The sequence below is a fragment of the Oryctolagus cuniculus genome, chromosome 5 (assembly GCF_964237555.1).
Source record: "Oryctolagus cuniculus chromosome 5, mOryCun1.1, whole genome shotgun sequence".
Taxonomy (NCBI): domain Eukaryota; kingdom Metazoa; phylum Chordata; class Mammalia; order Lagomorpha; family Leporidae; genus Oryctolagus; species Oryctolagus cuniculus.
The window spans coordinates 116,825,566-116,838,049 of record NC_091436.1 but is presented as its reverse complement, the minus strand read 5'-3'; positions in this window follow the sequence as shown (position 1 = coordinate 116,838,049).

Here is a 12,484-nt window from a genome sequence, read left to right as displayed (position 1 = left end):
ATTTTTAAAACACAAGGAACAGTGCTTTGGAAATTCTGAGGCTCTATGCCACGCAGGGCGATGGCTGAGTCTTCTTTGCTCACATCCAACCCTCCCACCTCATATGCAACAATGGGTGCTTCAAGATAACAGCAAAAATAGACACTGTTGCATGTGGTGTCATAGCTTGGAGGATGCTGGAGGTTGTTAAGGAGGTGCCCCTATGAACAAATCATAGGGCTGTATAAAGGGAGACACATACATATTATCCCTATGTCTGCTTCCTGGTTTGCCTTGAGATCATCCCTCCATTCGCCATCCTCCTCATCAGGTGCTTGAACCTATGGGGCCATTCTGTCTTGGTCAACAACATCCAAACCTTAAGTCAAAAATCAACCCTCATACACAGCAGATTCATAGAATGGCTAGAAAGAACAGGTCATCAAAGAAGGAGGTACCTTTCTCTGAAGGGAGGTGAAAATTCCACTTTGACTATGACCTTGTCTAAATATGATCAGAGTCAGTAAACTCAGAAGGCTTCCATAGCCTTGGCAACTCATGACAAGAGCCTAGGGTGATTACTGATGCCATAAACAAGAGTGTCAATTTGTTAAGTGAACAACAGGAGTCACTGTGCACTTACTCCTCATGTAGGATCTCTGTCCTTAATGTGCTGTACATTGAGATTTAATGCTATAACTAGTACTCAAACAGTATTTTTCACTTTATGTTTCTGTGTGGGAGCAAACTGTTGAAATCTTTACTTAATGTATGCTAAACTGATCTTCTGTATATAAAGAGAATCGAAAATGAATCTTGATGTGAATGGAAGGGGGGAGGGAGCGGGAGATGGGAGGGTTGGGGGTGGGAGGGAAGTTATAGGGGGGAAAAGCCATTGTAATTCATAAGATATGCTTTGGAAACTTATATTCATTAAATAAAAGTTTAAAAAAATAAAATTAAAAAATCAACCCTCTTCTTCCTAAGGACTTCCTCTTCAGTGTTTTAGTTAAAGTAAGCAAAGCTAACCAACATTTGGTTGGCCTTGCAGAGTTTGCCCATGTACAAATCTATTTTGTGGATTTCACTGTTATGCTGACAAATACAACTGTGCACATGATTACACAGCAGAAACTGTAGCAAGAGTCATAAAAGAATCCTGAGAAAATCCAGGGAATATGTTACTACTTGTGAAGGACAGAAGGTTTATTTGTGTTTTGATGTATCAGGGAAACATGAAAAGCCAGGTGCATGCCATTTTTTTGTGTTGTTCTCCAGAGGTTAACGGTGCACTTTTCTGTCTTATATTTGATATTTTAGGATGTTTGAGTGTTTTTTATGGGCATAGTTGGATAGATACAGCCCTACAGAGTGTATATGCCCTCCTCTGAATAAAAGTGGATGAAAACCTGCACAGTAATCGGTGTACACAAATAATGGAGACAAGATTAGTTATCAAACGTCAAGCAAAATAAATGAGGCCTCTGCATGTTTGCAGCATATCTGCCTTTCAGGAATGCAATCAAGGTCTAACCTTTGGTGAGTGTTTTACGTCTGTGTTTTTTGTAAATGGCACACCAAAGAAGGACAGGCAAGCTACTTCTTCCATAGTTAAACTTCAACGTTCCCACATGTTTTTTTTTAAGCCAGAAGAAAACCATAAAGAAGATCAGACCTTCCTTTCTGTGAAACTAGCATTTGGTTCCAAATGCCATATGGTTGGATTGGTCTTCTAAGAGCTGTCCAGGCATTGTGTGAAAGCTAAACATCACAACTGGTTATGGATAAGAACATCAGCCAGCGACAATGTCTTGAGATAAGCTTGGAAGCTAATTGCACTGGCTCTCCCCTGAAGATGTCTTGTGTTCTGATTGCTAAAAACAGGTAGCCTGGATGTACACTAGGATTAATTCATTTACAATCAAAATTAAGAAATTAAAACTCTATTGGATTTTGACACAACAGCAGCTCTAGGAAGGTATGGTCAAGTTTTCACTTGTATCTTTTGTTGAATTTTTTGGTACAAGAAAGATTGCAAAGCTTTTTAGAAACTTAGATCTAATTGTAGCTGTACTCATCTGTGTGGAAAATGTAACCAGTGTGGCTGCAGCAGATTTCTTCAGGTGTCCAGCACCCCTTGCAGAGGACTGCTTTATCCTAGTAGCTGCACTAATGTGCAGGACCCCAGTGTTCTAGGGCTACATTATCTGCAGCATCATACAACAACGACTAGAAAAGACCGTTCACCTCACTTATGCTTGTCTTGTAATGTCATTTCTGTGCTATAATGGAAGGGTTATAATGCACGAAACGTGTTTTTTGAGATTTTTTTAAAATGAGTATATGAGTCAGAATTCGATCACTGTTGTGGTGGTGGTATTTCCATGTGTAATTGGTGTGAACATGAGGCACTGCTTCTGATTTCTTGCAGTGCTCAATCCTCGTTTTTGCTTTCATTCTTAAATCATTTAGCTTGGCTTTCAATTTTATGTCCCTTAGCTTTGAGTTGGATCACAGATGTGTACAGAGAGTTCATATCTATGTGTTGCTTGTATTGCACAAAATCAGCACTGATGCTCTATTGCATTATGTGAATAATAAAAGCCAAGTATGGGGTGAAGGGAAGAAAGTAAAAGCTGAATATCACTGACAGATTATAATGAGAACATAACTGTTGATAGCCATAATTATATGCTAACAAAGTCAATTTGCTCCACACGGTTGTGCAGGTAGTCGGAAGCCTTTCCTCCCTATGCCTGTCCTGTTCCCTCTCTCTTTTGTTTTGGACTTACATTTTTTTTAACCCTTAGAGAAGTTTATTTCCCTTCTTGCTCCCTGGACACCACCTATATTGGGTCTCTTTCCAGATTTGTTCCTTTTAAACGGCCTCTTTAGATGTGGCAGGTTGGAAAGTTCAGGAATTCCTAAAAACCTATCACTTTATTAGTCTGAGAGATGCTAGGATTAAAAAAGAAGAAGAAGAAGAAGAAGAAGAAGAAGAAGAAGAAGAAGAAGAAGAAGAAGAAAAGGCACTTTGCTAAGCAAATGCCCTGATTAGAGAAACCATGTTTACATTCAGGAGCTCACTGACAAACCTGAAAATGAACTTTTCAATAAAATGAAAGTGAAGAAATATAAGAGAGGAAGGGAAGCGAACTCTGGAGTCCTCTGCTCTTCTTGAGTGCCCCTAGCAGGAAGGTTAAGGAGTCCTCATACTCTCCAAAGTCAAATAGAGGGCCAGCACTGTGGTGTAGCAGGTAAAGTCGCTGCCTTCAGTGCCGGCATCAGATATGGGTGCCGGTTCAAGTTCCAGCTGCTCCAGTTCCGATCCAGCTCTCTGCTGTGGCCTGGGAAAGCAGTAGAAGATGGCCCAAGTGCTTGGGCCCCTACGCCCACGTGGGAGACCCAGAAGAAGCTCCTGGCTCCTGGCTTCAAATCAGCCCAGCTTCAGCAGTTTTGGCCATCTGGGGAGTGAACCAGAGAATGGAAGACCTCTCTTTCTGTCTCTCTCTGCCTCTGCCTCTCTGTAACTCTGCCTTTCAAATAAATAAATGAATCTTTTAAAAAAAAAATTCCCTTCTTTCAAAGTCAGAGACATTTGGGTTTTAGAGTTACAAGTCCCCATTATTGATATTTTGTAAAAGGAAGTTAAAACTTACATAAATTTCACTTGGTGATACTCAGTGCAGTAGTGTACTTGGGAATTTTATGTGATGCCCTTGTTAGAGCCTGCAGAGATTCCCCTATTTCACCTCTCTCTGCTCTCTCCACATTCTCAGGCACATGAGAGCTGGAAGGATGTGACTTGGGAAGCCAGATTGTTAATAACCTAATAACCAGCACCTCAAATTATATCCAGTCACTACTTCTTGTGAAAAAAAAAAAACACCAGCAAATGTTTGTGTACCCCATAAACAGCTGGCTCTGGCCTCAGAGTTTCCACTTTCAGGATGGATAATGATGGACTGACCTAGAGGGTGTCATCAAAGAATAGAATCATGACTGATTTCAGAGCCCAGGAAAGGTGTAGAAGAGGAATTGGTGAGAAGATGGTGAAGGGTGCTGGGGTGCAGCAGGCTAGGAGGAAGAATTTCTGCTGCTCCATACGACAGTAGGATAATTATAGTTGACAGTAATTAATTGTGTATTTCAAATAGTTAGTACAGAGGAACTTGAATGTAAAGAAACGAGGAATTGCTGATTTGATCATTTTGTTTTATATCCAGCATTGAAATGCCACACAGTACCCCAGAAATGTGTACAATTATCCTGCATCAGTCATATATTAAAATCCTCAGTAGGCCTGTAGTCCCCAGACGAAACTCCTCCCAGAATAGTTGAGCACAGAGAAGTGGCCCCATACCTCTCACCATCTCACACCCACCCAGGAACCACCTGTGCTCCCTGGAGCCTACACAGCAAAATTCTTTTTTGTTTTAATTTAATTTTTATTTTTTTTAACTTTTATTTAATGAATATAAATTTCCAAAGTACAGCTTATGGATTACAATGGCTCCCCCCCATAACTTCCCTCCTACCCTCAACCCTTCCCTTTCCCGCTCCCTCTCCCCTTCCATTCACATCAAGAATCATTTTCAATTCTCTTTATATACAGAAGATCAGTTTAGCATATATTAAGTAAAGATTTCAACAGTTTGCACACACATAGAAACACAAAGTGAACAATACTGTTTGAGTACTAGTTATAGCATTAATTCACATTGTACAACACATTAAGGACAGAGATCCTACATGAAGAGTAAGTGCACAGTGACTCCTGTTGTTGACTTAACACATTGACACTCTTGTTTATGGTGTCAGTATTCATCCTAGGCTCTAGTCATGAGTTGCCAAGGCTATGGAAGCCTTTTGAGTTCACCAACTCTGATCATATTTAGACAAGGTCGTAGTCAAAGTGGAAGTTCTCTCCTCCCTCTAGAGAAAGGTACCTCCTGTTCTTTCCACTGGGATCTCACTCGTGGAGATCTTTCATTTAGGTGTTTTTTTTTTTTTTTTTTCCAGAGTGTCTTGGCTTTCCATGCCTGAAATACTCTCATGGGCTTTTCAGCCGCATCCACATGCCTTAAGGTACACAGCAAAATTCTAACAAGGTGGCTAACTCCCAGAAGGCAGGGGTCACATCTTTCTTGCTCTGTGGAACCAAAGGAAGACCTTTCTATCCTCTGTGGAACCAACCCAGCATTACCCTGGACACAGTGGCTGCGCAATATGCATTATACTGCCAGGATGCTACTTTGAGATACCAGTTTCTAAAATTGAAAGATTCCTTGGTTCAATCTTTTATTCATTCTTTCAATATTAATCATTTATTGAGCTCCTACTATGGATAAAGTACTAGATTAGAAACTCCAAGCATAAAAATAGCTCCTGCCAGCAAAAACATCTAGAGTGTGAAGTAAGTCAGATGAAATGAGCACTCAGCACGGGATTACAGGAATTGCCCAGTCTTACAGAATGAGGGTATGTAAATGCAATTTAGTTTGGCATCCCCTTTGCCACCCACAAAACAGTACAGGTAAAAGGCTGAACCATGCCCTCTAATCCTTTTTCCTTGACCTCTAAGGAATTTCAACAAACAGCAGAATAAACCACAGCTGGTAACACAGAAGACCAAGTTTGTTTATGCTTCAAACAGTAAACCCAATTATTCTCATTGTATAAAAGTACATTGCAAAGCATAAAGCACAGGTGCAATGGAAATATTCATTCCATCTGTGGGAAATGAAAAACGCAGAGAACAAAGGAGCAGTTCTTTCTGAATTTCATCCAAAGTGCAAACACCCTGAGAACTCGGCTGCGGAAACACCCCGAACCCCAGGGAGGGGGAGGATTAGGTGAGCATAAACTCAAACCTGTGTGTTCAAGTCTGGTTTTTCTGCCTCTGATACTGGCCAACAGGTGTGTTGTGAATTAAACAAACCTGGCTTCCAGGGAGGCTTCTTGCATGGGTCTTAGGACATTGGGAGCTGAGCCCCCTCCCTCAGGGTTCACAAACTTTGCCTGAGAGGAGCGGTAGGGGTGCAGAGACCCAGCACATATCTCAGGCGGGCTGAGCAGACTGCAAGACAAGCTTTGCTCGTATGGCCCTTTGATGAAAACTAGGCCCCACATGTTGATTTTTTTTTTCTTTGACAGGCAGAGTGGACAGTGAGAGAGAGACAGAGAGAAAGGTCTTCCTTTGCCGTTGGTTCACCCTCCAATGGCCACTGCGGCCGGCGTGCTGTGGCCGGCACACAGCGCTGATCCGAAGGCAGGAGCCAGGTACTTATCCTGGTCTCCCATGGGGTGCAGGGCCCAAGCACTTGGGCCATCCTCCACTGCACTCCTGGGCCACAGCAGAGAGCTGGCCTGGAAGAGGGGCAACCGGGAAAGAATCTGGTGCCCCGACTGGGACTAGAACCTGGTGTGCCGGCGCCGCAAGGCGGAGGATTAGCCTAGTGAGCCGCGGCGCCGGCCTGTATTGCATTTTCAATTCCCCTTTCCCTCTCCTTTTTCTACTTGTTTCTTATAATTGGTTTGGGCTGGGAAACAAGAGCCCCACATGTGACTGAAGTTTCTGCACAGAGTCACTCCTGAGCAAGGGTACAGGTACTTGAAGGTAAGTGCTTGAGAAAAGTATGTACAATTTAAAATAAGGACTCAGTAAAATCTTACTTCTGAATGCTCCCCTCCCATATGATAACGTGTGCAAACTTCTGACCATAGTAAAGATGAAAGTGCTACACACACACACACATCTCCAGATCGCAGCACCATTCACATGTGAGAAAAGTCCCACTTGCTTCTTATACATAACATTCTCTGAGTATGACTGTGGACCAGCTTCTGGGAGCCAGTCACGAAGGCAACAGCTCAGTCCCTGGATCAGGCCTACTGAATCGGTCTATGTGTTGAACAAGGTTCTCAGGTGATTCCCAGAGACATGAGGATAAAGCTGAGAAGCTGGACTCACAGAGAAAATCCAACTAACCTGCACCTGGGGCCCAAGGTGTGGTGCCAGAGCTGTTCTTTGCAGGGGGGGTCAGGCAGGCAGGAAGTGCAGGACGTTCTGTTTAAATAGTAGGCTGTGCAAAGGGTCACATGCTGGAGTTTTATGTGGCTAAGGATAGTGAATGTTCAGGGAAGAAGGCAGTTGGGAGGATTATAAGTCAATTTTCCATGGGAGATCAATCTGTACATTTTTCAAGAGAGGAATTCCTAGGATTGAAAGCCCTTGCAATTCTCAAACTTAACAAAGCACCAGATGTGCAGGTCCCAGCCCTAGGGCAAGATCTGAAAGAAATGTAAGGTTCCTCAACTTTCAAGTGAGGCATTCATTTGGAAGGAGATAATCTTAGTTTCTCCCAGTTTGAAATACCTTTCTGATCTTGTTTTTCTTCTGATGCCCTCATTCTTTGCCCTATATAAACTCTTATCAACCTGAACACACATCTTACTCAGAAAAGTGAAATTCAACCAACAATGTTAACAGTCATACTGAAAAATTTGGATAAAACTAAACATATTTTTCTCTATTGTCTGAGTAATTTAGCAAAAAATGACTGTTACTGATTTTTCTGGATATGATTTGAAAGGGACTAATTTAAGAGATCAACATTTTTAAGTGTACAAGAATACTTCAAGAAGTTCATGGAGGACCGGCGCTGTGGCCTAGTAGCCTAAGCCTCCACTTGCGGTGCTGGCATCCCACGTGGGTGGGGTGCTGGTTTGTGTCCCAGCCGCTCCTCTTCCCATCCAGTTCTCTGCTGTGGCCTGGGAAACAGTGAAAGATGGCCCAAGTGCTTGGGTTCCTGCACCCAGAAGGAGATCCCCAGAAGCTCCTGGCTCTTGGTTTCTGATCACCCCAGCTCTTGCCATCATGGCTATCTTGGGAGTGAACCAGAGGAAGGAAGACCTTTCTCTCTGTCTCTCCATCTCGCTCTCTCTGTAACTTTACCTCTCAAATAAATAAATAAAATCTTTTTAAAAAAGTTCATGGAAAATAGAATTAAAAGATGTTTATTTTGGTGCAAAATTTACAAAATCCATGCATACTGGGAATCTTCAAAAAGTTCATGAAAATGTGTATTGTGAAAAGAAACTATGTGTGTATTTCAAACATTTTTGCATTACTTTTTTTTTTTTTTTTTTTTTTTGGACAGGCAGAGTGGACAGTGAGAGAGAGAGACAGAGAGAAAGGTCTTCCTTTGCCGTTGGTTCACCCTCCAATGGCCACCGCAGCCGGTGCGCTGTGGCCGGCACACCGCGCTGATCCGTTGGCAGGAGCCAGGTGCTTCTCCTGGTCTCCCATGGGGTGCAGGGCCCAAGCACTTGGGCCATCCTCCACTGCACTCCCGGGCCACAGCATAGAGCTGGCCTGGAAGAGGGGCAACCGGGAAAGAATCCGGTGCCCCAACCGGGACTAGAACCTGGTGTGCCGGTGCCGCAAGGCAGAGGATTAGCCTAGCGAGTCACGGCGCCAGCCCAGCATTACTCTTTTTAATTTTCCGAAAAACTTTAAAAATTACTGACACATTAAAAATTGTACTGTGAAACAGTAGCTTAATCCTCCGCCTGTGGCACCGGCATCCCATATGGATGCCGGTTCTAGTCCTGGTTGCTCCTCTTCCAATCCAGCTCTCTGCTGTGTCCTGGGAAAGCAGTAGAAGATGGCTCTAGTCCTTGGGCCCCTGCAGCCGCATGGGAGACCAGGAAAAAGCTCCTGGCTCCTGGCTTCAGATCAACACAGCTCCAGCTGTTGCAACCATTTGGGGAGTGAACCAAGGGAAGAAAGACCTTTCTCTCTGTCTCTCCCTCTCACTGTCTGTAACTCTACCTCTCAAATAAATAATTTTTAAATTATTTCTTAAAACTTTTTAAAAAAATTGTACACATATAGGGTACCGTGTGATGTTTCAGAATATGTTCGCTTATCCACAAACTTTTTAAAAGTTCTTATCTTTAATTTATTTGAGAGAAAAGACCCTTTCCAGTTGGAAACTCAACCCAGGTCTCCCATGTGGATGGCAGGAACTCAGCGACTCGAGGCGTCCCTGCTGCCTGTCAGAGTGCGCATTAGAATCAGGAACCAAGGTTGGGAGCTGGACCAGGCAGTCCACTGTGGGACATGGGCATCCTAATCAGGCTAGGTCAAACTTTTTAAAGTACCCTTTTATAATATGTCAAAGAAAGAGTACTTTAAAATTGGAAGAAAACAATTTTAGCAACACAACCATGGTTTTCAGTATAGCTTTAAAGCATAGCTTTATTATAGTTTCAATTTCACTTGAAAGTTAGGGTGATCAGGGATTCTTTCTCTTTGTATTTCTAGCACATAACATGTTAGGAAAAGACTTAATTAGTTGAATTTGACATGTTATTAGCCAAGCCAACACGGCATCCTACATGGAACCAGCCCCTTCAAAAAAAAAAAAAAAGCCATGTATTACATGGCATTTTTACTACACACAAAACAAATGTTTCTCTGGGTAGTGGGTGATCACTTATGGAGTAAGATGATTAAGGAGGGAGGAATATTCCAAGCTCATATGCTAAGGATATTTTCCAGACAGTCCCATATTTCATTTTCAAAAATTGAGTTTCCTACCACTGGGTTGATTCACATTCCCAAACTCACAACAGGTTGACTTACTCCATTAAGGCCTTCACATTTGCTCAGATGGAAAGTACACCTGAGCCAAGAAGAAGATTCCCACTCCCCAGGTCCTCAAGGCCACGTGGAGAATAAACAAAGTGAGCTACCTACATGGAACCAGCCCCTCCAGGAAAGCTACTCATTGCTGTCCAAAGACTGTGTCAGAGCTGGACTCAGAGAACCTCCGCTTTGCAACTCAGCATGGTCCCCTGGGTACTCAGGACCCTGGAGGTAGACCCCAGTGTCAGATCAGTCAGATCATTCAGATTAAATCTCCCAAGCATAGATGGAGTAGATACTTAGAGACAGGACAACATTGTTCATCTGTTAGGCACCAAGGTGTAATGAGGCTGACACCTATGTCCTTTTCTCTTTTTTTGACAGGCAGAGTGGACACTGAGAGAGAGAGACAGAGAGAAAGGTCTTCCTTTTGCCGTTGGTTCACTCTCCAATGGCCGCCGCGGCCGGCACACTGCGCTGATCCGATGGCAGGAGCCAGGTACTTCTCCTGGTCTCCCATGGGGTGCAGGGCCCAAGCACTTGGACCATCCTCCACTGCACTCCCTGGCCACAGCAGAGAGCTGGCCTGGAAGAGGGGCAACCGGGACAGAATCCGGCGCCCTGACCGGGACTAGAACCTGGTGTGCCGGCGCCGCAAGGCGGAGGATTAGCCTATTGAGCCACGGCGCCAGCCTCTATGTCCTTTTCAACTGCCTACAAAGACACTTGAGATGTGCTAGAGAAGGAAAAAATGCAATGGCTCAAAAATTAATTATTAGTTTTCAATTTTATTAAGCACATTATATCACCCAATCAATGGAAATACTGCTAACATCAAATATACTTAATTTTTAAATTACATTTAATGTATGACATGGGTGTGGAGGCATGTCTGATAATAGGTATATCAGCACAGGCGATGAAAGTCTCCAACAGGCCTTGTCCAGATATACGTTTGCTATCCCAGTTTCATTTCCCTAGCAACTCTGCAGAAAAAAATATATATAATACATATATTCTTTTTATTTTCGTAATTAAGTTTAGTGGCTTAATTAACCACAGAGTTAAAACTAGTTTTCACTATACATTGCAAATTTGGCAGCAAAATATTTTAACTATGCAGGCCAGTCCAACAAGAGTTTATAAGAATTCACCACTAACCTCAAGTCTTCTAGGCGCTGTTTGCTGGAGTGCTGCAGGGAGATTAAGTGAGGATTTATAACCCATTCTGTTCCTATTGAAAGCTCCACCCACTCTAAGGATTAGGCAATGTGCATGCAGGTTTGCACACACATCTTCGAAGCTTCACTTTACATCCACTGTTTGAATGTTTGATAATGCATCAAGTTACCCAAGGAAGAAGAACATTTTCTGAGAACCTCTTTGTACCAGGACTGTTTTAGGTTTTGAGTCTGCAAAGGTGGGCATCATAGACCCAATTCCTCTTACATTCAAGCTAGGGGAGACAGGCAGTATAAATACACAAACAAATGGTTTGTTCAAGATAACAACAACAACAATATATCAGGTGACTGTAACTTGTGGATAAGTGAATTGCATGGCAACAAAGGAACCGGGGGAACACTGTGTGTCTAAGTCCACTCTGTGCTGCTGCAGTGGAACATCTGAGACTGGGTAATGTCTGAAGAACAGAGATTTATTTTTTACAGTTCTGGAAGTTGGTAAGTCCATGGTCAAGGGACCAGCATCTGGTGAGGGTCTTCTTGCTGCATCACCCCATGGCTGAAGGCAGAAGGGCAATTGCCCACAGCAGACATGCATGCCTGAGAGTAGAAGTTGGGAGATGGATGCATTCTTCTTTTTAAATATATATTCATTTATTTGAAAGGCAGAAATGATGGAGAGGAGAAATAGAGACAAAGATATCTTCCTTTTGCTTGCTAACTTCCTAAATGGCTGCAGCAGCTACGTCTGGGCGAGGTGGAAGCCAGGAGCCTGGAACTCCATCCAGGTCTCCCACCTGGATAGCAGGGGCCCAAGCACTTGGGCCATCTTCCACTGCTTTCCTAGGTGCATGAGCGGGGAGCTGGATCAGAAGCAGAGCAACTGAGACTCCAACTGGTGCTCTGATACATGATGTCGGCATTAATCTGCAGCTCTACAACCCCAGACCCCAGCTGTCCTGTTGTATGCCAGATTCTGGAACCCCTGCAACCGTCCATTTATCCGTGGCCGTGCACTCTAGCCCAGTGGTTCATTTGTCACGCTGTTAGTCTGTGGACCTGATGCCTTCCCCTGCTCCTCTTGCTCCCTGTCCCACGTGAAAGCAGTCCTGAATCTGGGTTCAGCACTGAGCATTCCAGCATGCTGATTTTATTTTAGGATAGACGACCCTGTCCCTGACCTCCTACTCCACGATCAAGTCTGGTGATTATGAACATGGGAGGGTAGTGGTGCTGAAGCCTGCACCCACAAAGCAATGTGATAAAGCAGGGTAATGCTACCTGAGGCAGGATGGGGGTGCAGGGGACTGGTTCCCTATGGGGAAGTGAGTCACACAATTCAAGGTCAGGCAACAGTGAACAGAGCAAAGGGAACTTTTCTTCACTGGAGCCTGGCCTTCATTTGTTTTGTCTTGTTTTTTTTTTTTTTTTTTTTTTTTTTCTCTGATCCTTTAATTCAGTGAGGAAACCAGCCTTCCAGCCTGGTTTGGTTTCCTCCAAGACAAGTATGGAGGGGCCTCTTGCAGCTGATTAAAACCCAAAAGGCAACACTTGCACAATGGCTTCAGGTTTTACCGGGCAATAGCACTTGATGGATAAAACACATCAAAATCAGAGCAAAATCACCCAAACTTGCTGCCATCCCACAAAACTCAGTACTACAGAC